The sequence below is a fragment of the Lactuca sativa genome, chromosome 1, assembly GCF_002870075.4.
Source record: "Lactuca sativa cultivar Salinas chromosome 1, Lsat_Salinas_v11, whole genome shotgun sequence".
In the NCBI taxonomy this organism is placed as follows: domain Eukaryota; kingdom Viridiplantae; phylum Streptophyta; class Magnoliopsida; order Asterales; family Asteraceae; genus Lactuca; species Lactuca sativa.
Window position 1 is genome coordinate 167,946,873 of NC_056623.2, and position 25,600 is coordinate 167,972,472.

Sequence of the window (25,600 nt, forward strand, 5' to 3'; positions counted from 1 at the left end):
AGCATTGTTGCAACCACACAATTAAACTTAGGCACATGCTAGTCAACCCTCGGATAATATAGGTGATCAGGCTATATCTTCCCAGTTCTGACCATATGTCTCTAAGCCCACTTGTGTTGCCCAACAATCGTAATTCTTTTGTACTGTCCTAGTGACACTGATTTTAGTATGAATGCAGCACGTATACTTACTTAAATATTTTACTATTTAAAGTATAAACTCACCTGAAAGGTGGTGACTCAACACTTGGACAGCGCTTCGATACTCTGAAAACAATTTTCCTTCGATAAAACTGTCACACCCCAAAACCAAGAACGGCGGAAAAGTTCTGGGGCGGAGGACGTCATGTATAATATCACAACAATGTAAAGTAGTAAACAAGCAACAACATCATTCATTGTATTAATAACATAATTATTATACAAATGTGTTCTGTCAAATTTTGATAAACACTAAAGCATAAATCAAAATGAAAGATGAGTCTTGAACAAGCTCCATCTTCCTTTCTCCTTGCATCGGTACCTATCTATGATAACCTGAGGATAAAAGTAATTTTGAAAGCGAGTATCAGCTTTGAAGCTGGTGAGATCACAAGTATTTTAGTGTCTTAATTTGTATGTAAGTATTTGTATGTAAGAATTTGTATATGAACTGTAAGTATGAAGATGTTTGTAAAACAACTGTAAACATTTGAAAAACTCTAGAATCCCTATGATTCCTACTATTAGATGAAGGTGTTTTCTACCAAGACCTAACTGCTCTGAATGTAGCCTTAGTACTACCCTTTGGTACCAGGGTAACTAACGATGTTAACTGATGACATTTGTAGATGTACATTTACCTTTGTTGCTAACAGCTGGGTATAGGAATAGTCAGTCCCTTAAAGTATGCCTGTAATGGTATCAACCGTTGACATCCGTGGATGTGCTTTTACCTCTGTAGCTAACAGAGATTTTAGGAATGGTTAGTCCCGCAACGTATCCTTTTGTACTAGGATATTAAATCCAATCTATCTCGTCGATTATGTGATTGTATCACAAGGTAAAGATAAGAATGAGGATTTGATAATAGAGTCTATACATATAAAATGTAATAGAACTCATCCTATAATATCTATCTAAAAGTACTCATATAAGTGTGATCATGTAATAGTATAGTAGTGTACTGTAATGTTCTACGTGTGCTAGCTGTAATGTGTGTTCTCTCTATCTAGCAAGTATAGTAATGTACTGTAATGTTCTACGTGTGCTAGTTGTAATGTGTGTTCTCTCTATCTAGCAAGTATAGTAATGTACTATAATGTTCTAGAAGGTATTGACTCATGAATGAACTGACTCATTATATGATATCGTGTTTTAGTAATAGTTCTAGTATCTTCCTAAACTACCCATATGGTAGTTTACTAGTAGTTTAACTGGTACGTATGGAAATGGATGTATACCCTCGCTACCCAAGGGCATGAGATGAACTGGAAGGACCTTTTATGACTATATATGTACACATGATATATAACTAATATTTAAATGACTTTCGGACGAGTACCCGATATCCCACCAGACCACATCTCAAGCGCGAAAAGGAAATAGGGTGGATAGCCTTCTTAAGTCTTTTAAACATTTCTTATATAACTATACATATAGAGGCATGCAACTTATAATGTAAAAGCATAAATAAGTTTTGTAAAGCATTTGAACATAAATATTATTTTAAGAAAAGACTGACTTGATGTCAATCTATAAAACAGTTTGAAGGCATAAGTTTGATAAAACAGTTTAAGTATAAAGAAACATTTGTTTGAAACACAATTGTAAATAAGTTTGAAATGTAATATACAGAGTAAGATGTACAGTGTAATAAGGAGTTTAAAACATATAAAATGTTTATAAAAATCATTTGAAGGAAACTGTTTGGTAAAACGGCTAATGAGTAGCCAAATCATTTGAATGTTGTATATTAATCACATGTGATCGATGTAATAAATAGCGTAATTCTACTTATTAATCACATGTGATTGATATAATAACTAGCATGATTCTACTTGTATCACCACCCCCCCCCCCCATAAAACATTTAAAAATAGTTTAAAACATTAGTTAAGGGGTATGAACTCACCTGCAGTAAGTGACTGGAGTTGAACGGACTGTTATCATAAGGAAGGATCGGACAAGTGCTTGGTGTCAAGTGAAGACTTAGACACACACAATGATCCTAATTACATATGAAGACATATGTATATAAATAATTAGTGATTAAAACACTAATTATACAAGTATAAGCATTTAAACGCGAGGAAAACACTTTTGGTCAAGTGCTAGGAGACTAATGGGTTGCAACAAAGGAGTGCAATGCCCCTAATGGGCGTTTAAGGTCTAATGACCATATTCTTTGGAGTTTACGGCCCAGGGGAGTAAACGCCTGTCCGTAAACTCTCAACCAAGTCTCTAAATGAAGCTTAGAATTATTACAACTCATGTGGTGAATTGTTTCAAGGCTTTAACAAGTGTTTGGGTGCCATATTAACTCCTTTGGGGAATTTACGGCCCAGAGACCATATTCCCTTGGAGTTTACAGCTGTAAACTCCCTTGGGAGGGTTTTTATGGTGTTTTCAAGTCTCAAACATTTCTAGGTAATGATCTATGTTGGGTTCTAGGCATAAGGAAGGAGTTAGGGTGTCATTTGACCCCTTTATAGGTGTTTACGGCCCAAGAGTTTATCTTGGCCGTAAACTCCTTTTTCCTTGTGATTCCTTATGTTTTCTAGGCTTTAAACACTTTAGGGAACTTTTCCTAATTGAAGTCTAAGCTTTAGGAGTGATTAGGGCACATTTAAGCCCTTGAATTTTGTGTTCACGGTCCAAGAAACTCTTGGGCCGTAAACACCTAAAGCTAGGTTATCTTGATTGTTTTCTAGTCTCAAATGATCACACATATTATCCTAAGCTAGTTACCTAACAAGGAAATGGGACTAGATGGCCTTTAAGCTTCATTTTGGAGTTTACTCCCCAAGAACGTTCTTGGGCGGTAAACTCCCGGATCTCATATATTTGACATACAATCTATGTTAATAAGCATAAAACAAGCATTATAACACAACTAGAGAAGTGTACTCACGATTTGGGATGAAAACCCGAAGAGCCGTGAGAGAGAAAACAGCTTTTCTCTAGTTGGAAATGTGAATAATGAATGAATTTAGTTCAGAAATATATTTATAGTCCTGAAATATTTTTCGCAGAAAATATTTTTATTCCAGAATTGGACTCTAACATTATGAAGTTTTGAAATGCTCAAGTTTCACAATCCCATGAGCATCCACTCTCCTGATATCTCCTTAAACGTAAACCCTAATGTACACAAACTTATTCGGAAAAGTCTGAAATTCATTGAAACTGGACTAGCTTCTATTGGCTTCAAATGGTTGATTCAGAATGGAAATTTCGGGTTGTCACAAAAACCTAGTACCAATACCACTAGGGTTTAGTCTAACGATAATCGCGACAATTTAATTAGTCTGACTATTATTATTATTATATAAGCGTTAATAACACTCAATATAACTCATAATAATAGCCCAAATAATTATTTTAAGAACCTAATATCATTCCTATAATTATTTGAAACCTATATTAAAAATTACGTAAGCGTAGCTCACTTACAACGGATTTTAACGAAAACTGGAACTTTATTTGGAGCAGCTTTTCGAAACCAAAAGACTCTTTTTCTCGGGACTCCGGGAGCCGCGGAGCATCCCTCGTGAGCTAGGGGTTTTATCTAGGGCTTAAGGGGGTTTAGAGCACCTAGAGAGAGAGAGAGAGTAGTGAGAGAAGTATTAAAGAAATAGTGTGAGAAATCGGCTGCCTTCGCACCCCTTTTATAGGTGCAAGGCCTTGCATGTATGCTGGGCGTAAGGAGGCTACGCGGGGCGTAGTCCTCGGATAAGGCTTCCAGGTCGGATCTAGCTGGCTCGCACGCGCCTACTCTCGAAGTGTATAAGAAGTGAACGTACGCGGGGCGTACTAGGCCTCGGACGCGGGGCGTAGCGAAGCGACGTGTCACCATCCGAAGGGAGCACCGTGAGCCGCAAGCGACGACTGTGATCTTGCCACGTCATCACCCATTGCACTAGCTTCGCAAATTCGAGTTACAACTTCAAAAATTCGTAACTTTCACGTAGGATGTCCGTTTTCGATGTTCTTTATATTCACGCGAAGTTGGGAATGTACTCTACAACTTTCGTTTAGACTCCGTCGGCTAATTTTGACTCGATTTTAAATTTATATTATTAACAGGCCAGGACAGGATTGGTCCGGTAAATTCTCATAACTTCTTCATCCGACATCCATTTTTGCCCATCTTTTTCTCGTTACGCTACCCTTAACGAGATCTTCGATTGTCGTTCAGGTCGGGTCGGCTAAAAACCGCTCGTTCTAATATTCAAATTTCGAGCTATACACCGCTAATCTGAAACTTTGAAAAATCATAACTTCTTCATACGAAGTCAGATTTGGACGTTCTTTTTATCGATGTTCTTAGTTTAACATATTCTACGACTTTCGTTTAGATTGCTAAGGCTAAATATCGCTCTATCGTAAATTCACCATTTACGATTCCCGGTATCGTGTCGGTTCTGTCGCGAAACTTCGACGGGTCATAACTTCTTTGTTATAACTCAGATTTCGGTGTTCTTTATATCCCCAAAATCCTTGTTTCGACCACTACAACTTTATGTAGAGATATCGGGCTTATCTCACACTTTAATTTTGAAGTTTATTTTTATTCTTTATTAATTATACATTTATAATTAAATAATAAGCACATAAACACACATAATTCACATAATACTCAAATATTTCATCTTTATTACTTCAAAAAGAGTTACAATAGTTGAACTAGACTATTACATTGACAAAAATGTTTAGCCCTCAAACCCGGGCGTTACAGTTATGAGCTTACGACCGTAAACTGAAGGTTTTACGACCGTAAACTCAATGGGTTATGGTCTTTAGGGAGTAAACTCATATTAGGGGTTCTTTTGAACCCTAAACTCAATGGCCTTGTCCTACAACACTTAGATGCAATCCTTAGCACTTATAACACTTATATAAAGTGTTTAACATGTCTTAGGATGTCTTAACTTTGTTATTTAATTGTTTAAAGGATAATTGGTTACATATATGTGATATTATATGTTAACTAGGATCACAGAGTGTGTACAAGTCTTCACTTGACACCTAGCATCCTATACAGTCCGTTCAATCCCAACCACTTGCTACAGGTGAGTTCATACCCCTTAATCAATGGTTTAAATGTTTTTAAATGCTTTTATGGAGGGATACAAGTTGAATCATGCTAGTTATTATATCAATCACATGTGATTAATAAGTAGCATATAAAAAGGATTTACTACTCTTTTAGCTGTTTTACCAAATAGATTACTTCAAATGGTTTTCCAAAATGTTTTTACTTGTTTAAAACTCTTTATCAAACTGTCTTACATACTGAAGGTTTCTTTTCAAACTCTATTACAATTGTGATTCAAAACAAAAGTCTCCTTATACTTTAAATTGTTCTCATCAAACCAATTGTTTTCAAATCGTTTTACACACTGAAATCAAGTCATTTTTTCCTAGTTATAAAACTTTTTAAAGGTTTTACAAAACTTCTTTTATACTTTTATATTGTCAATTGCATGCCTGTATATGTATAGTCATATAAGTAATGTTTAAAGGACTTAGGAAGACTAGCTCGCTTTACCTCCTTTTCCTCGTTGGGATGTGGCTTTAGGGCATAGGTTATCTGTCCGAAGGTCGTCTAAATATTAGTTGCGTATTATGTATACATATATAGACTTAAAACTTCTATCAGTTAATTCAATACCCTTGGGTAGAAGGGGTATACGTTCATGTTCATACGTACCGGTTATATTACTAGTAAGCTACAATAGGAGTAGTTTAGGAAGTTACTAATACTATTACTAGAACGCGGAATCATACCACGAGTCAGTTCATTCATGAGTCAATACTTGCTAGATAGAGAGGGAGAGAGGACACATTATAGCTAGTACATACAGTACATTACTATACATGCTAGATAGAGAGAGAACACACATTACAACTATTACACATAGTACATTACAATACTATACAGAGAGAATATACAGGCTAGACAGAGGGAGAACATACAATATAACTAGCATTCATTACATATACATTCATGCAGTTATGTGAGCCATTAAACAGATCCTGGCACTTCCTGCCATGACCGTTTTTGTATCCAAAATCTCCTTAATTGGGAGCGTATGAGTTTGCGTATAGATCTATACTAGATTGACTATCCTACACCTTGTTGCTCGCTACAGTGGGACTTGCAAGTCTACAGGTGCCAAATGTCATTTCTTACGGCGTCTTACATCTTCGTTTTACTAGAGTCAATAGCAGGATACAAGTCGATCACATGTTACTTTAAATTACAATAGATTTAAGGTAGTTAGTACGGTTGTAGTTATTTAATACTACACTATAGTACTATTTCATTTTCCCATTACATTCACTTCGTGAACATTCACACGACGCACGGTAATGTAGAAACTATATTTTTGGTTAATGATAGTCAGATTTGGGTAAATACACACTTTTACAAGGGAAACAGTCAATACTAGATGCCTTGGTAGAAGGCTACTTTCAGTAGGAAGCATAGGGTTTTCTAAGATATTCAAATCTTTGACATATTCATACTTATAATTACATTTTTACAAATACTGACACTAAAATACTTATGATCTCACCAGCTTTAAAGCTGATACTCTCTTTCAAAATAACTTGTATCCTCAGGTAGCCATTAGACAGGTACCGATGCAAGGTTTAGAGAAGATGGAGCTCGTTTAAGACTCATCTTTCATTTTGATTTATACTTTAGTGCTATTATAATTTGACAGAACACACTGTATTAAAATTATATTATTAATGCAATGGATGATGTTGTTGCTTGTTTACTACTATTCATTGTTGTGATACTGTACATGACGTCCTCCGCCCCAGAACGTTTCCACCGTTCATGGTTTTGGGGTGTGACACCTTGTATGTTAGATGATAATCTGACCCTTTTTTTGGTTATTACCCTGATTATTTATTACGGTTAATTTAGATAATGTTCAGTGTGAAGAGTCATGGTAGTAGCAGCCCGAGAGTGTGATTTGTTAATTTCAAATATAGTTTAGTCTCCTCACTGTACTTGTGGGTTGAAGGCACCAATGTCGACCCACTGAATTATGTTGTAGGATAGTAGTGATCTTTGTGACACTTACTGATATGTTTGTATGTTCTTGTTGTATTCATGACTCTTTCTATTATGATTGTGCACTTAGCCATACGGGGTGATATAAACTCGTACTGGTTGAAAGATACTGAAGGAGTCAGAAGGGACTCAGTGATTCGGAAGGGACTCAGGGACTCGCAAGGGACTAAGAGAATCGTAAGGGACTTAGAGGTGAAATAGACCCATATATGTTTTAGTATGATATGAATGTATGGTGTATGGTATGTTATATTTGGAGAACTCACTAAGTTTTATGCTTATACTTTAGGTTTATTTTTCAGGTACTTCCAGTTCGAAGTGGAAGGCCCCGGCCTGATCGTAGGGCATTCACCCGTGTTTTTCGCAATTTTTGTGATTTTGGGATTTGTACTTTTATAATTATTTTCATATTGACATACTTTGATGGTTTAATTTGTTGATTTAATGGATTTTGGTTGATTTAAAAATGAATTTTTTTATTTTCGAAATGTTACAGTTGTGATGGATGAGTGTTTCACAGTTTGCACATAAAACTAAAATATGGTTTATTTCATTTGTGTTTTGATGTGTTGCGGTAAATGAGTGTTTCATATTGTCTACCCATAGCTCTCAAAGGAATAGATATTCTTATATTTCTTTGACTTGGTTGTTTTTTTCTTTGTAAAAAAACTCTCATATTTTTCTCCTAGCTTTTGAAAATAGAATGAAAAAATTGATATGAGTTTGTTTCCATTGTATGTAGGTTTTTACAAAGGAAAGAGGTTATTAATATGATGATGAAATCAATGTTTTAAAAACCGGTTTTTAATTGAACAGGCCAGGTGACGTTTTTCGGTTCAACCGGATGGTCAAACCGGTTCTATATTTTTATATGTTTTTAATTATCCTGCATACGTTGATTACAAAACTTGTAATTTTTTTAGTAGTACAAACATAAATAGAATGCAACATATAAAAACAATCATTATAGAAGTCAAAATAAAAGAAAGAAGCCCAAAACAAACACAAAAACCCAAGAATGTCTGGTTCAACCCGGTCCATTCCGGTTCAACTCAACCAGTTGAACCGGTTTTTTGCCAAAACCGGCCGGTTCAATCCGGTCAGGAAATCCTTTTAAAACCGGTCCAAATCGAATCGTCCTCACCTCCAGTTCCCGGTTTAACCGCTAGTGCGAACCGGTTTTTAAAACACCGGATGAAATGATCTCAGTCAAAAAAAAAAAAAAAAAAAAAAAAAGTGCACTTTCTCCTGTAGTCTTTCATCCGGATCTATATACATGAATGCGTATTTCATATATAACCATCTACAGTTTTAATATTACTTTAATATCCTTGTAAATGGTTAAATTATATATATATATATATATATATATATATAATTCCGATTTATATCAAAACTTATATTTTAATTATCATTATATTTAATATCATATGAGAGTTTGATTTTTAAATAAAGTTTTTAATATTAAATATAATGATAATTAAAATATAAGTTTTGATATAAATCGGAATTATATATATATATATATATATATATATATATATATATATATATATATATATATAATTCCGATTTATATCAAAACTTATATTTTAATTATCATTATATTTAATATTAAAAACTTTATTTAAAAATCAAACTCTCATATGATATTAATAAAATATCCATTCTTTGTCTCTTTATACATGATTCTTTAACTTCATTGAGACTATGTTTTTTCCTTAGCTTCATCATCCATACACATACAATAGATGTGTATGTTTGTGTTACATTGAGGCTATGTTATTTCTTTAGCTTCATCATCCATACACATACAATATGTGTATGTTTGTGTTTTGCTTATTACCATTCACATTCAAGCGCACAATAAATCCATTTTAACTTTCTTCTTATTTCTTTTTTTCGAAATTTATAAATTAAATATCAACTCCTACTTACTTTTAACTTATTATCTAAATACCAAATTCTATTTCTTTTTCCTTTTCTTCAATTCCGAAAATTATATATATATATATATATATATATATATATATATATATATATATATATATATATATCGGAATTGAAGAAAAGGATAAAGAAATAGAATTTGGTATTTAGATAATAAGTTAAAAAAGTAGGAGTTGATATTTAATTTATAAATTACGAGAAAAAGAAGTAAGAAGAAAGTTAAAGTGGATATATTGTGCGCTTGACTATGAATGGTAATAAGCAAAACTCAAACATACACATCTGTTGTATGTGTATCGATGATGAAGCTAAAGAAAAAACATTGCCTCAATGGAACACACACACACACACACACACACATATATATATATATATATATATATATATATATATATATATATATATATATATATATATATATATATATATATATATAAGAGATGTTTCACTTGAGATTAAAAAAAATTAGAGATCTTGAGATTCAACCAATCATATATTTCTCATTTGTCGTTTTAACGCTCTAACGTACCGACATCAATGAGGTATCCCTAATCATAAATGATTATACATATATCTCAGTTCACAGATTGAGTAATCATATATGATTATGACAGTTGATAGCAGAAGATGTGTTGATAACAGAGGTGGTGGTGGTATAAATGATGGAGACGACGGGGTCAGATGGTATCAGAGGTGGTGGTAGTGGTGGTGGGGATGGTGACGGAAGAGAAAGGAATGAACGGTGTTATATAATCATTTATGATTATAACATGTCTGTCATACCGGTGCGTCGGAGGGTTAGTGTGACAGATGTAAAATATGTTGCTAAGGTTGAATATGAAGATTTCTATTTTATTTTTAATCTCAACGGAACCTACCTCCCTGTGTGTGTATATATAAATATATATATATATATATATATATATATATATATATATATATATATATATATATATATATATTCTTTGTTTTTAATAAACGGGAATTGATATTTAATTTACTAAGAGAAACCTAAGAAAAGAAGTTCAACTGGATTTGATATTTGTGTGTGAAATGGGCTTTTATGTGTTTTGGGTTTTTGATGTTAGTTAAGGGATCATCAAATGACATACATAAACAAACCTCTTGTGTGTATAAGGCTGAAGCGAAAAAAGCGAGACTTGATGGAGTTTGAGAAATATATACAGAGAGATTTCGTGAGGCATAAAAAGGGTAGTTTGGTAATATTATGTGGTAATTTGATTAATAGATAAGTTTTTAATATTAAACTGATTTAATATATGAGTTTTGATCTAGACGTAAATCGTATAGTTTTAAATGGACGTATATGTCGTTTTAATATTTGTAAGGATATTGACATAATATTAAAAGTTTACAAGGATATATATGAAATTAAGTATACGTTATTTTTTTTTTCGTTTTGTAGTATAAATTAATTGAACATAGATGGGTTACCAAATTGCATATCGCTATAGAGGATAATTTTGGTCTTTATGATGTTTTACTAAATGTTTCTTTATTGATAAAAATGAAGACAAGTTAAATTTGCTTATTGTAAATTTAATGTTTTTTTACAAACATGGTTATGATGTTTTTTTTATTATTATTAATGTGTTTTAATCATATTTAATTGACATATAACTACGAAATTTAATGGTTTAATTTGTGTTTGATTAAATATATTGTCTCGATATTAGGTTTGTGTATTAGTTGTATTTATGCGGCCCTTATGTGGCATTTATGTTTGCCCGTTCTGTATCTCTAAATATTATTAAAAGAGAACCTTTAATTCACCAATGAAGGAATCAACGCCCTTGATTGTATTTCAATCATATGAATTTCACCATTAGATCAAATTGATGATATCATCTTCTCAAAATAGAATTCAAACATTTAATTATAGAATCTTTAAATTACCAATTACATTTCAATCACAATTACATTAAATTATGGAATCTTTAATTATAGAATCTACTCATATTTAATTGGGTAAATGACATAAAAAACACTCTTTTTACATAGAAATTCGATTTTGACACCGTGTTTTTTTGTGTCAATTTTGACACTGTGCTTTCCAATTTGTTACAATTCTAACCACTTGACCGGTTAATCAGGTTGCATGCTGACGTGGCATGATGACGTGTCAGTTTTGATGACATGATATGCTGACGTGTGAAAATTGAATTTTTTTCTCACAAAAAACACTAAGTTTTCATTATTTTTTTTTCGATTTTGACACTAAGTTTAATTTTTTCTTTCAACTTTGACACAATGTTTTTTTGTTCCAAATCGAACATCATTTTTTCCAATTTTGTTCAATGTTGACAATTTTTAATTGAAACCGTATAAATATTTTTTGAATAGATTTAAACCGTATAAATATTTTTTTTTCATTTAAAAACCATAGTTTTGTATAAATACGTGTTTATGTTACACTCAAACCATATTTTTATATATAAAATGTATTTTATATTAAATATGCAACTTTAAAATGTGTTTGGAGGTTTGGAGGCGTAGTCGATCAAAACTCGGATATCAAGTTAGCAACCCATCAAATCTTTACATCTTATTAGAAGTTTATGGTTAGTTTGATGTTCATGATATAACTAATGCTTTGAATGTAAGAACAAAAACACCTTGTATTTAAATAAAAATGTGGTTTTTAAACGAAAAAAATATGTTTATACGGTTTAAAATGTATTAAAAAAAATATATATTTATACGGTTTCAAATGGAAAATAGACAAAATTGAATAAAATTTGATAAATGATGTTCGATTGGAACAAAAAAACATAGTGTCAAAATTGAAATAAAAAATTAAACTTAGTGTCAAAATAAAAAAAAAATGAAAACTTAGTGTCTTTTGTGGAAAAAAAAATCAAGTTTGACACGTCAGCATATCATGCCAGCATGCCACGTCATCAAAACTGACATGTCATCATGCCACATTAGCATGTAACCTGGTTAACCGGTCAAGTAGTCAGAATTGTAATAAATTTGAAAAAACAGTGTCAAAATTGACACAAAAAAAAACACGGTGTTAAAATCGAATTTATGTGTAAAAATAGTGTTTTTTTGTGCCATTTACCCTATTTAATTATAGAATCTATTCATAGTTTCGAAAATATATTTCACAATTCGGGCATAATTACATTTAATTGTAGAATCTTTAAAATCAGCAATTATGTTATCAATTAAAGCATATCATTCTATCTCTAAATATTATTAAAACAGAACCTTTAATTCACCAATGAAGCAATCAAGACCCTTGATTGTATTTCAATCATATGATTTTCACCATTAGATCAAATTGATGACATCATCTTCTCAAAATAGATATCAAACATTTAATTATAGAATCTTTAAATTTAACAATTACATTTCAATCACAATTACATTAAATTATGAAATCTTTAATTATAGAATCTATTCATTTTAAATTATAGAATCTATTCATACTTTCGAAAATATATTTCACAATTCGGGCATAATTACATTTAATTGTAGAATCTTTAAAATCAGCAATTATGTTATCAATTAAAGCATATCATTCTGTTTATATCTGAGACATCGGTTTCTCCATAAGTCTGACCAAAAACATGAATAACCGCCTCCATCTTTCTCCTCTATTTTTCTCTTAAACCAGAATTCCCTAATCCTCTTCTGCTTCATGTCAATGGTTGTGCTTCAATTGATGTTTTGTGTGTTCATAACAAAATGTAGCTGTGACATCCCCAAAATCTCGGCCAGAAAAGACCGGTTTCATTTATGTTTTTTAAACATTTTCAGAGTAATTTCTTTTGATTTAAAAGAGATGCGGAATTTGTTCCCAAAAACAAAACATGATAGAATAGATTTTTATCAAAACATTTCATAAAGAAATATGATTTCATTTCATAATCAAAAATCGGGATGTCAAGTTCCGATACAGATCATAAAGCATAAACGATAACATTACAAGTCATTCAACAAATATATACATATACAGACTTGTAAAAAAAACAACTTGATGATTCATCCATCGTATGCACTTGCGCCACTTCCTGTAATACAAATAAACTGAGTAGGTCAGGCTTGGAGTCTGGTGAGCATATACGGTTTTCAACCCACAATAAATAATTATATTAATTTCAACAATCAACAATAATCCGATTACCCATTCCCGTTATCGTCACTTTACGTCCCTAAAACAACATCTATTATAAGGAACTTAATTTAGGATTTTCATCGGGACGGACATTACTTCAAAGGGGCTTCCTTAGCAATAAATATCCTAAAGGCAACCATGTGGGCGATAGAGTACACCGGTGGTCACATCGTTCAAAACACCTACAGGTTATGAGCATGCTAGTGTTCCACAGGACTGTCTAGAATAGTCCGTGGTCGTCATCCATACTCTGCTGAATGACTAGAATAACACCAACAACATCGAGGCCTCTCATCTGTTTATTACACACCAACTATCTACCCATGTTCTACCCAACATATTAGTAGATAAAAATATACATTTTTATACATAGTTTAAAACCTGTATAGCATGCTCGATCAATACATTTTTCCACATAACATACGAGGCACACACACATAACATGTATTTCATAGAGAATAAATCAGAACTATGAGATAGAAGAACGTGAATATACATTCACACATATAATCAACAAAGTATACACATAACACGTATTTCGTATAGAATACTTCAGAATAATGTGTTAGAAGAAAATGACTATACACTCACTTGATCAGAAGATGATCGGGCAACACTACGGCTTGCAGAAGTAGTGTTTCTCCGTAGATCTGGAAGATCTTCACAAAAACCGGGCTCCTCGCGGGCAGGGCTTCGGCTCGAAAATCTCACTTCTCGGGATCCTCGGGACTTCGGATCTTGCTTCGGGGCTCGGGAATGATACCGGGGCTTTGGGGTATGGCATGCAAATTGAAGAAAAACTTAGAGAGAAAGGAAGAAGTTTGTAAAGGAAATTGGCTGCCCTCACATGCCCTTTTATAGATGCTGAGCTTCGGGGTTACGCTGGGCGTAACTTCGGAGTACGCGGGGCGTACGCCTCGGAAGTCGCCAGTGCTTATGTCATCGGAGTACTCGAGTGCGAGGGTCGTCATGCTTCGCTGTACGCTGGGCGTAACCCGGATAAGTCCGGTGACTCCCCTTCGGATAATATCGGAAGTTTAAATTTTAAATTTATATTTTAATTATTTAATAAACTTCAAAAATTCATATCTCCATAATACGGACTCCGTTTTGGACATTCTTTATATCCACGCGTTGGTGAGACTATGCTCTACAACTTTCGTTTAGACTCCGTCGGCTAATTTTGACATTATTTTTATTATTTATTTTTAGTAGGCCGGGACAGGAAAACTTCGTTATAAATTCATAACTTCTTCGTCCGACGTCCGTTCTCGCCTAACTTTTCATCGTTTCGCTACCAACAACGAGATCTTTGATTCTCGTTTAGATTGTTTCGGCTAAAACCTGTCCGTTCTCAAATCGAGTATTCGGCGTTCTATATATATTCGGAAACCTCGTTTCAGCCACTACAACTTTATGCAAAGATATCGAGTTTATTTTACACTTAAATTTTGACGCTCATTTTATTCTTAATTCATTAAATTATAATAATTAAGAAAATAAACACATAAATCACATAATTCACAAATAATACATTTTTTATTATTTCAAATTGCGTTCCAAAGGTTAACCTAGACTATTACATTGCTAAAAATGGCAAGCCCAGAAACACAGGCGTTACAATTCTCTCCACCTTAGAATGATTTCGTCCCCGGAATCACACATCAACAAACAACTGCGGGTAGCAACTCATCATGTCACTCTCCGTTTCCCAGGTGAGATTCGGCCCATTCATGTGTTTCCATCGGACAAGCACTAACTCAACCATCTTACGTCGCAACTTCTTAGTCTTTCGGTCAACGATTGCCTCTGGTTCTTCAATCAACCTTTTGTTCTCGTCGATTCTCAACTCCGAAAGTGGAATCATGTCGGGAACTTCTCCCGTGAACTTCCTCAAGTAACACACATGAAAAGTGTTATGAATTCCATTCAGTTCTTCGGGTAGTTCGAGCTTGTAAGCTTGGTTCCCAATTCTCTAAAGAACTTTAAACGGTCCAATAAACCTTGGACTTAATTTTCCTCTTTTACCAAATCTTATAAGTCTCTTCCACGACGAGACTTTAAGCAAAACCGAATCTCCAACTTCAAAAGTCATCGGTCTTCGCTTTTTGTCAGCATAGCTCTTTTGACGATCCCGAGCGGCTAACATTCTTTCCCTAATTATTTTCAACTTTTCAGCAGTTTGATGGACTATCTCTGGTCCCATAAACTGCTTTTCCCCAGCCTCAAGCCAACAAGACGGCGTACGACACTTTTGTCCGTACAAAGCTTGATAAGGTGTCATCTTAATGCTCGAGTGGAAACTATTATAATAGGAAAATTCTACCAATGGTAAATGTTCATCCCAATTACCTTGGAATTCTAAGGTACATGCTCTTAGCATATCTTCAAGTGTTTGTATCGTCCGTTCGCTCTGACCATCAGTCTGCGGATGGTAAGTTGTACTTAAACACAACTTAGTACCCAATTCCTCTTGTAGACTTTTCCAAAATCATGAGATGAAACGGCTATCACGATCCGACACAATCGTTAACGGAACACCATGAAGCCTCACAATTTCCTTCACGTAAGAATTCGCAAGCTTTTCCATAGACCATTTCTCATTGGCTGCTATGAAATGCGCACTCTTAGTGAATCGATCAACGACCACCCAAATCATGTCGTGACCATTCTTTGTTCTGGCCAGTTTAGTGACAAAATCCATAGCAATGTCTTCCCACTTAACCATAGGTACAGGTAAAGGTTCTAAACTCCCGTACGGTTTCTGATGTTGTGTCTTGACTCTCGCACAAGTCACACACTCCGCCACATACTTCGCAACATCAAGCTTCATCGTCGGCCACCAGTAATAGGGTTTCAGGTCCCTATACATTTTAGTGCTACCGGGATGAATCGAGTACATGGTTTTGTGAGCTTCTTCCATCAAAAGATCTCTTATTCCTCCTGACTTAGGTACCCAAATCCAATCTTGGAACACCTTCAGTCCATAACTGTTTATACCGAACACCAACGTTTTGCCCAAACGTTCCTCCTTTCGGTCATTCTTCTCAGAAGCTTCCTCTTGAGCTTTCTTTATACTTTCCACAATGGTCGAGCAACTTTAATTCTTAACGCTCTTGGCCTTTTTCTCTCAAGATTCACTTTCCGACTGAGAGCATCAGCAACAACATTTGCTTTACCGAGGTGGTAAAGTATCTCACAGTCGTAGTCTTTAAGTAACTCTAGCCAGCGTCGTTGCCTCATATTCAATTCTTTCTGATTAAAGAGATATTGGAGACTCTTATGATTAGTAAAAAGTTTGCACTTTGTGCCATAGAGGTAATGCCTCCATATTTTCAGAGCGAAAACTACCGCTACCAACTCCAAATCATGAGTCGGGTAGTTCTTTTCATGCTCTTTTAGCTGTCGAGATGCGTAGGTCAAAACACAACCCAATCCAACCCCAGACGCATCGCTATAAATAGCGAAGTCTTCAACTCCATCGGGTAGAGATAGAATCGGTGCCTCACATAGCTTATTCTTTAATTTCTCGAATGCTTCTTTATGCTTATCACTCCAAGCATAAGTAGCTCCTTTGTGGGTCAAAGATGTCAATGGACTAGCGATCGAAGAAAAGCCTTGGATAAACCTTCGGTAATATCCAACTAATACTAAAAAGCTTCGGATCTCCGTGGGACTTTTTGGTTGTTCCCACTTCATTACAGCTTCCATCTTTGCTGGATTAATCATTATACCTTCTTGGTTGACCACGTGACCCAAGAATTGGACTTCTCGAATCCAAAAATCACATTTGGAGAACTTAGCATACAACTTCTCCTTCTTCAAGACTTCCAACACTTCTCGCAAGTGTCTGCCATGCTCCTCTTGGCTTTTCGAGTAAATCAGAATGTCATCTACGAACATTATCACAGATTTATCTAGGAATAGGTTACAAACCCTATTCATTAAATCCATGAATGTTGTTGGAGCATTGGTTAGTCCAAACGACATAACCAAAAGATCGTAGTGTCCATATCGTGTTCTGAATGCAGTCTTATCTATATCCTGCTCTCTTACTTTTAGCTGATGATATCCTGACCTCAGGTCGATCTTTGAAAAATAACTTAAACCTTGTAGTTGATCGAATAGGTCATCAATCCTTGGCAACGTATATCTATTCTTTATTGTTGCCTTATTCAGCTCTCTATAATCGATGCACAATCTCATACTTCCATCTTTCTTCTTCACGAATAACACCGGAGCTCCCCAGGGCGATGAACTAAGTCTAATGAAACCTTTGTCCAATAACTCCTAAAGTTGCATCATCAGTTCCTTCATCTCCGTCGGTGCTAGTCGATAAGGTGCTTTTGCAATCGGCGTTGTCCCGGGCAACAAGTCAATACGGAATTCCACTTGTCGATCAGGCGATAATCCAGGAAGATCTTCAGGAAATACTTCCGGATAATCACACATAACGGGAATATTTTGCATCACCTTCTTTTCCTTCTTAGCATCGATCACGAATGCTAAGTACGATGTACACCCCTTGGTCAAACATTTTCTGGCTTTCATTAGGGAAATGATCCCAGAACTTACTCTGTGTTTGTCCCCATACACCATAAATGTCTCTTTCCCTGGTGGGTTTACCTTGACTATTTTCTTTCTGCACAATATCTCGGCATCATTGGCGCTAAGCCAATCCATTCCCAAAACGATGTCGAAACCATTAAGTTCTATAGGCAATAATTCCTCATGGAACTTATTCCCATTCAAATCAATTAAGATGTTTTTCATGCGATAGTTAATAGGTACAAACTTGCCACTAGCAACTTCGACTAATAAAGCATCATCTAGTCTAACAACAGGCAAAGCTAGTTTTATACCAAATTCATGTGATATAAAGGAGTAGTTGGCTCCAGAATCAAATAAAATTTAGGCAGGCAATTCATTTACGAGAAAGGTACCTGAAGCGACATCAGCTTCATCTTTGGCACCTTCCAGTGTCATCTGGAATGCTCTCGCCTTCAGCTTTGGCGGAATGTTGGGTTTTGCTGCCTCCTTCTTCTTTGGACAATCTCTCGAGATGTGCCCTTCCTCACCGCAACCATAACAAAGATTCTTGGTGAGGGTGCACTCGTAGGCATAATGCCCTGACTTTCCACGTTTGAAGCATGTGCCTTCCCCGCCGCACTTCCCATGATGCTTCTTCTTACACTTGTCGCACCATTTCGCCTCTACCTTTCTTCCACTTCCTCTCGTACCAGATTTCGAGAATTTACTTTTCTTGCTGGACCCTGAAGATCCCTCGAACTTCCTCTTTTCACCAACCTCTGACCTTTCCAGACCTTTTTCCCTGATCTGGGTCTTAACATTTCTAGTAGCCCAGATGGCAGCTTTTAATATGGTTGCTTGCTTAACCATTGGACCATAGTCCGCTGGTAGTCCGTGGGAAAACTTGTTGACCTTAGAGAGTTCTGTTGGTACCAAATATGGGATAAACTTCATCTTTTCTGTGAAACTTGCAGTGTATTCAGTAACGCTCAACTTCCCTTTCTTCAAATTCTGAAACTCATTACTGATTTCCAGAAGGTCCTGCTCGGAGCAGTATTGCAGTTTTAGTTGTTCCACAAAGTCTTCCCAAGACATTTTGCTTGCTTCTCCCTTGGGCATAGAGTCAGCTAACAGCTTCCACCAACTCAACACGCCAAATTTTAGCAGAGGGATCGCAAGAGCGGTCTTCTGCCTATTGCTGCATTCGCAACTTTCAAAATTGTCTCCATTTCGCAGATCCAGTCCATAACTTGCACCGGCGTCGGGCTTCCGGATAGACATGGTGGTTTGGATGCCATGAAATCCTTATACTTGCACCCACGACAATCATTTCCTCCATACTGGTTGTTGTGTCTAACCACTGGTGGGTCGTCTTGACCAACGATCCAACTAAAGTTTCCTCCTTCAGACTGCCCTCCATTCTCCTCGGGCTCTTCCACTTGAATTGACGGTTCTTCACGATTCTGCCTAAGCAGACGTCTTGTTTCCTCCATTTGACGATCCAACATCGTTTGAATCATCATTTGTACACCAGCCATTGTTATCGGCTCAGGTGCTGCTGCTACGACAGGTATTTTCTCAATCACTGGTGGTTGATTCCTGTTTTCATTAGCATTTCCAGCTTCGCTTCTTGTTCTCACAATTTTTGATGTATACACCGAATAAGGCGAAATTAGATCCTCTTTCACGATAAATATTCAAATCATCCTTATCACTCTGAGAAGTTTACATGCTAGATCTAATACGGTAGACGTACGCTTAGAATCCTACACACATAAGGTTTCTAGATCCGGTCAGCAACAGACCATAGATCCGAACAAATAATATCATATATGGCAACATATAACATTTAGCACGTAAAAGCATTTTAGGCAACTTTCCAAAAATAAACTAGTGCTCGTGTCTGAAATATAACAGACACACATCTAACAACCTTCACTTAGCATTCTAAGTTTAAGTCTAGAAATCCTACAAATTCCTAGTTCGCTTAAACTAATGCTCTGATACCAACTGTGACATCCCCAAAATCTCGGCCAGAAAAGACCGGTTTCATTTATGTTTTTTAAACATTTTCAGAGTAATTTCTTTTGATTTAAAAGAGATGCGGAATTTGTTCCCAAAAACAAAACATGATAGAATAGATTTTTATCAAAACATTTCATAAAGAAATATGATTTCATTTCATAATCAAAAATCGGGATGTCAAGTTCCGATACAGATCATAAAGCATAAACGATAACATTACAAGTCATTCAACAAATATATACATATACAGACTTGTAAAAAAAACAACTTGATGATTCATCCATCGTATGCACTTGCGCCACTTCCTGTAATACAAATAAACTGAGTAGGTCAGGCTTGGAGTCTGGTGAGCATATACGGTTTTCAACCCACAATAAATAATTATATTAATTTCAACAATCAACAATAATCCGATTACCCATTCCCGTTATCGTCACTTTACGTCCCTAAAACAACATCTATTATAAGGAACTTAATTTAGGATTTTCATCGGGACGGACATTACTTCAAAGGGGCTTCCTTAGCAATAAATATCCTAAAGGCAACCATGTGGGCGATAGAGTACACCGGTGGTCACATCGTTCAAAACACCTACAGGTTATGAGCATGCTAGTGTTCCACAGGACTGTCTAGAATAGTCCGTGGTCGTCATCCATACTCTGCTGAATGACTAGAATAACACCAACAACATCGAGGCCTCTCATCTGTTTATTACACACCAACTATGTCACAACTGTAAATTTTGAGCCATGTAAGCTATATATTCAAGTTAATGTGAATCAAAAACTTCAATCAAATACATCATGCAAGTATCACTTCAAAAATCATCTTACTCCTTCCTCTCTCTCACTCTCGGCCATACACTCACACACACACACAAAAACCTCTCAAATCCTCTCTAGATCACTCAAGAACAACTCTCCCTCTCCACTCAAAAATCTCGAGTTCTAGGAAGCATTCAAGAGGAAATCTCCACAAAATTCTTCATCTAAGGTAAGATTATGCATAGATCTATGGTTTAAATTCTTTTGTTATCAAAATCCTTTCCTAATCTATGCAAAAATCGTGATCTTGCATCCTAGAACCATCTCAAAACTCGAGATCTTCATCAAAGGGAGCTAAGGCCAAAAACACTTCATTTTCCTTCCATTTTTCCTTGCAAAACCGAATCAACACCCCAAGGTGAGCTTCATACCCCCTATTTTCTGTTTTTATGAGTTTTGTGGGGGGGGGGGGAATACAAGTGAAAGTGTAGATCTATATGTGTTTGTATGCCTTGTATGATTTCCATGCTTATATGTATGCTTTTATGTGTTTTAATGTTGGATCTAGCCATAAAACCCCTCAAAACCGAGATATATCTTGTGTTAAATGATTTTAGCTTCAAATATATTTCTAAATACAAAGTGTTTCAAGAAAGATAGCTAAATGGTTTAGTAACAATTTTCTTTAAGCTAAAAACACAAATTTTGGACCAAAAATGTGAAAAACACAAAATTAAGGGCCCAAATTGACATTTCACAGATTCTGATGGATGAAGTGTGCCAAAACAGTTTCCATAAAACTATTTCTGGAATTATACTCAATTAGAGGATTAAAAACATGAATTTCAAGCTTAATGGGCTAAAAATGGAAATTTCGGCCCAATGAGGCCCATTATGCGAATTTTTCTGTTTTGGAGGGCTAAAACTGTGATTTTCTGTAAAACAGTGGACTATAAGTGTTCCAAACCCTTTTCAAAGGTTTAAAATGCTTTTTAAATTAAAAAGGACCAAAGATGCAAAAATTTTCCAATTTGGGCCAAAATTGTCAAAGTTGCGAAAAGAAGGGATTAAAACCGAGAAAACTGCTTTTTCAGGGACTTAAACTGTTTTCTATGATAAATATGCTGAAAAATAATAATTTCAATAATTTTTGGTGTTAAAATGTCAAGAAAATTAGTTTAAGGACCAAACCGGGAAGTATTTAATAAAAGGGTTGAAAATGTAAATTTTACAAATAATGAGGGGCTGAAAACAGAAATATTTCAAGGCTAATTCAATATACACAATTTGATCAAATAATGGCACCGCGACTATCGACGAAACACAATACATTACAATACCAAAAATCGTTGTTCAACGAATTGGCTCGGTCTCGAGCCAATAAAATTCTACAACTACTAACACTACAACACTACGGTTCATATAAATAACGCTTGGGAACTTAGCTTACATACGAGTGTGCACACATGTCTACGCACCATCTTCGGGCCCCAAAAGTGTAAAATCTTGCTTGTTGGGCCTAGCTAGCCCAATGACCTGATCTTAAGGCCCGAAGACGCATATTTTTCTACGAGGTGTTGAGTTTCACCGACTTGGCACAACGTAGAGGGACTTTCAATGGCTTGTATACCACTGGTCCCCAAGGGTCCTTGGTATTGCTAGAAAAGTCTGCATATTTTACGAGGCGGGTCGGGGACCCCTCGCACGCATATTATCCCCAACCGATTTATAGAGTCATCGAGGCCTTCGTGTCCTCTTTCTCTTCGGATGTGGGACTACACCTAGTCCGGGCGATTGGATAACGCGATTAGTACTGACGACGCCTACGGGAATCGTTAGTATAACTATAAACTGGGCGTTTGTGTAACGCGGGTTTGTAGTAAATAATCCTGCTCGAGAACCTTCCAACGTCGCCTGGGACTGACACTTCTATCTTTGTAATGGTTTCAACGCAACTTAATGGATTTCAAGGGAACTAGGGGAACATCGGGTTTTCCTAGGGTTTTTAATACATACAGATTTGAACTGCATACATCTTCAATGAACATTTTTTTGACACAAGTATAGAAACAAACAAGCATACTTATGGATCTTCACAAACGTTTTCAAAAGCTTTTCTTTTCAGAAAATATCGGATTTTCTGGTGGTTTTTCAAACAATACAAACATTCGATTTCAAACACTACTTATGAACTCACCAACATTTCATATGTTGACGTTTTTCAAAATACTTGTATTCTCAGGGAACCAGTGAATCAAGGGAAATCATATTCAGTGACGGTTGCAGTTTATTTATGTACGAATCAAACAATTTAATTTTTGGGAATGTAATGTTTAAACAATGTATGACATGTAAACACTACTGGTTGTACTATGTTAATGAATGGTGACGAATGTTGTTATGTCTCATATATATTCAATGTTATGGTATGCAATTGAGTCACGACAGCCCCCGGACGTTTCCGCCGTCTGGTTCGGGGGTGTGACAGGTTGGTATCAGAGCTTTGTTTATAGTGAACTAGCATGTCGAGCCATACATTGATATGCAACTATAAACCAAAAAGAAGGACTAACATAACTCTGAACAAAACAAATAAATAAAATACACTTGCTTGCATTAGGAGTAAGGACCTAACACTGAATCAAACACCATAATGTTGGTATCCCGGTTAACTCGGGACTGTTCTTAGTGATACCAAGGGGTGAATGTAGCCTGATCAACTACATTCTCTCCAAGGTAAAACTAACACATGTCTTGATGAGATCGGAATAGCCAGGGAACCTAAAAATTATACCCTCTATCACCCAAAAAGAGAATATTTGCTTAGTCTGTGTAATAGTCATAGTACCCTAGGAATAATGTAGCATAATTACGTACTCGCGCAGACAGCATGGCTGGTTTTCATCACCCTGGAGACCCCTACTTCCCTAATCAGGGAAACAACGGGTGGCTAGAGGAGGAGGAACCTGAGGAAGAGCCTGAAGAAGAACCTGAGGAGGACCCCGAAGAGGAATCAGACGGGGAACAGGAGGCAGAAGTCGAGGGCGAGCCTGCCGAACCCGAGGAAGACGAAGAACCTTTCGGAGAGGAGCTTGATGACAGCGAAGGGGGTGATTCGGACGCAGAGTCCGAGGTCATCGATCCCCCTTACCCGATCAGGGTGCCGGCTTATCGTGTGGGACCCACTGGACCTACCCCTCCTTGGGGCATTGATCTTTGGAGATGGAGCAGACATCAGGGACAGCGACCCCCGTTTGGCATGTCACGTGAGTTCTTCGACTTGAGGGACGGAGGACCGGCCGACCGAGCTCTACCGGTCATGGTGAGACGGTTACGGGACACCGGCGACCTTGCTCAGGACACTGCTGATCAGGTACGCCAGCTGTGGACTAGGGTCGAGCGTGCGGAACAGGAGACGCGTGACGTCCTCCGGGAGTTTCACATGAGGCAGGTAAGGTGGGAATCTCGACTCCAGGATGCAGAACGCTTGGTGGCCCGTCTTCAGGGAGCGTCCACATCTTCGGCACCACCTCCTGACGCAGCTCATCACGGTTAGGGATAGACCTATCGTAGTAGGATATTAGTAACTATGTTATGTACTCCGGCTCTATGTTTAAGTGACTACACTACTCATGGAGCCGTTATGCTGTCGGATTAGTGTTACTTATGTATGCTCCTACGAGCAAATTTTCTTGTACTAAATGCGGATAATATTAATACACTTTTGTGTGTTTTGCTATGATATTCTCGGTTGTTATATGTTGAGGCGTTATGATTGTATGCTTGATGATAGCAATGTTTAGGTTCGTACCCTACACCTAGTTAGTAGGATCATAACCTCACCGAAACCACGTACACTCAACATCTTTCCGTTTCATGACAGAAAGATGCCTCGCCCAGCTACTCGCGGAAATCCCGAACCAACCCCGCCGGAAGTTGACTCCACTGCTTTCCAGGCAGCCGTGTCTGCTGCGGTCACGGCAGCTATGGCACAACTTCACCGAGGAAACAATGGAGGAGGCAATGGTCAAGGCTCCGGAAGTTCGAACAACGGGACGAACCAAGGGCTCACTAAAACGTGCACCTACAAGGATTTTGCGAACGCTAAACCCCGAACTTTCAACGGTACCGGAGGAGTGATCGCCCTAAAGCGATGGATCGAGAAGGTAGAGTCGGTATTCGAGATATGCGAGTGCCCCGAGCAGATGAAAGTGAAGTTCGCGGCCTGCACTTTTGTGGACCAAGCACTCACTTGGTGGAATGGTCATGTGGAAGCTATGACACTCCCTGTCGCCAACTCTATTCCCTGGGCAGAGATGAAAGAGATGTTGACGGCTGAGTACTGCCCCCGAGGCGAAATACAGAAGATGGAGCAGGAACTATGGAATCTCACGGTGCAGAATGGGAACATCGATGCTTACATATCGAGATTCAGCGAACTATCTCTGTTGTGCCCGGGTATGATCACATCAGAGGGGAAGAAGATTGAACGATTCATTTGGGGACTGACATCCCCCATTCAAGGGAATGTGATAGCTGCGAACCCTGAAACTTTTGACAGTGCAAAGAGATTGGCAAAGAGGCTATATGATCATAACCACAAAAAGGGCGAGAAACCGGTAGAGACTGAGAAGAAGAAGGAGAGTGATGGTAAGAAAGGATGGAACAACAAGAGGAAGGGGCGTCAAGGTCCCGAGACCTCTAAAAAGCAGCAAACGGTGGCAGTTCACGCTGTCACTGCGCCGGTACCAGTCACATCACATGCTCCAGCCTCAGCTGCTTCAAATGCTTCAAGGCCCTATTCCGGTAGCGCTCCCAAGTGCAATAAGTGCAGTTTCCATCATCATGGAGAATGTAAGGAGTTCCATTGCACCAGTTGCAACCGAAAGGGACA